Source organism: Poromitra crassiceps (genome assembly GCF_964638095.1).
Source record: "Poromitra crassiceps genome assembly, chromosome: 29".
Lineage (NCBI taxonomy): Eukaryota > Metazoa > Chordata > Actinopteri > Beryciformes > Melamphaidae > Poromitra > Poromitra crassiceps.
Window position 1 is genome coordinate 12973262 of NC_139641.1, and position 2546 is coordinate 12975807.

Sequence of the window (2546 nt, forward strand, 5' to 3'; positions counted from 1 at the left end):
TAATTGACTCACGGCAGCTGCCCTTAATGTACTGTCATCAGCCCTTGTCCCCATATATACCTGTTATGTCTTCCCTCATGCCATTTGCCTGATGAAGACCCCTGTGTGGGTCGAAAGCTTGCAGTAGTTGTTTAATTAAATATATTGGAGCTGCTCCAGTGCGGCTATTTCTCTATTTTTTCTATATTGTGCTTCTGTACCCAGCACCTGGCCTAACAAAAGGTTGGATGTGCACACAAACCTTCTATTGAACTACTTCTATTATTCTACCAGCAGAGGGTGTGATAACGCAGTGGTCGTCAATGTGGGGTCCTTGGACCACCAAGGGGTCTCCAGAAAATTAATGAGTTGTTCATCACCATTATTTCATTTAAGTTAACATCATTAGAGAACATAGGGAAATGACTATTTTGATCACTGTTATCTCTCTACCCACAATACAAATAGTGGTGGAATTCTAGACAACATTATATAGGCTATAATCTAACAATAAAAGTATTGTCAGATTTCATTGAGACTAAATCCCATCAAATGTGGGTCTGTGGCCTAATATGGACTGCTCTAGAGCAGTGGCTCTCAAGCATTTTCACATCAAGGATGCCCAAACTGACAGAAATTAGACCACAGACCCCCATTTGATAAGATTTTGTCCCAGGGTCCCCCCATCTGATAAGATTTGAGCTTTTGTGACGATGCTTCTCTCTCCTGGCTGTCTTGCAGGAGGAGCCTGGTGTTGGGGTCGTTAGGGTGATAGGTGGGCATCTGGGCCTGGTGCACTTAGGGCTTAACCCATTGATACCTGATGCAGCATTTGTGTGTGTATCCCTTTAAGACCACAAACCGCATTAACGCGGTTCGCGGTCTTAAAGGGATATGCACACAAATGAGGGATATACACGCAAATGCTGCATCAGGTATCAATGGGTTAAGAAGACCGTCAGACCATTCAGTATCTGTCCCTCCTCCCCGGTGCACCGTTTCATGTAGTTTGTGTTGTCTGCTCATTTCCCCTTTGGATGCAAACTCACGGAGAGTGAAAAAGGTGACAGATACCAGGTCAGACACAAAACCACTCAAAATCATTCACTTAAGTGCCTTATTTTGGGATTAAAAAGGTGACTTGTCACGTAAAGGGGACTAATTTGCACCCCTGGTTTAGTTAATAAATTGTTTTAACAACTTTTACTTTGTGTATAACTCCTCATTTACTTCCTTGATCCAGGCTCCCTGGCTGTAACATAATGAGGGGAGTCATAAGGGAAAAGAACTAGACAATACAAACTACATCCTTCCTTAGAAGGGAGTGTTTTCTTTGTTGCAATTTTGGTCACGTTTTGGGTTACACTCGGGCAATTGTGATGTCACTATGACATCATCATGATGTCACTGAGGATGTCATACACATTGTGACATCATCACTGAGATGTCATACACATTGTGACATCATCACTGATGTCACAATTTGCCAAGTGTAACCAAAAAACACAATTGCTCGAGTGACATCACTGATGATGTCATAGACGATGATGTCACAATGTCTACATCAGTGATGGTTGAGCTGCGTATGCATGCTGCAGGGCCAGCTCTGTGCAAGGCCTAGCGAGCCCGCGCAGCAGGCGAGCCTAGGAATAGATGCCTAGTTAAACAAAAGGAACAGAACAAAAGGTGCATCATAAGGAGGGAGAGACTGATGAGTGGTTTGAAGGTCTTAAGCCCAATGAGTCCACCATGCCCAGGTGCACCCAATCAGCCTAATTACCCCAAAGGTCCTGCAAGACAGGGCCAGGAGAGTGGGAGGGTTGTCACTTTATTTTATTTATTTTTAAAAAAGCGCATGAAACCGATGATCAAAATAGTCATACATTGTTACTTATGGTTGGAATACTAGTGAAGATAAATTATTACCGTTTTTGCTATAGGGACCCGTGGAACCCCCTCAAGGACCTCTAGGTGTCCCCCTGACCCCACTTTGAAGGGGTTCCAGGGGGTCCGCAGCCAAAAGGGGGATAATTTATTTAAGTAACACAATGACTATTTTACTCATGGGTTTTATACACTTTCTGTAATAAAACATCTAAAAGCATCAATCTTATCATATGGGGACCATGGGACAAAATCCTATCAAATGGGGGTCCGTGGTCACATTTTTGTCAGTTTAGAGGTCCTTCATGTGAAAAAATTGGAGAACCACTGCTCTAGAGTAGTGGTTCTCAAATGGGGGTCCGTGGCACTTTGCCAGGGGGTCAGCAAAAAGTTTTCAGGAAAATAAAAATGTTTTTGTTGTTGCAAAAGCTTCGTAGTTCAACGAAAATATGTTATGCTTTAAATCTAAAATGGTTCATGGATTCTAATCTAACAAACCTATCAATTTAAAAGTAAATCATGTTACCGTGGAAACAATCAAGCTCAGCATAAAATCACAAATCAGAATGAGGGGGTCCCCGGTATATTTTCTATCTTGTAAGGGCTCCTTGGCTAAAAAACATTTGAGAACCTCTGACCTAGAGCACTGAAAGTCCTTTTTAACTGAAGACAACAGATTTTAA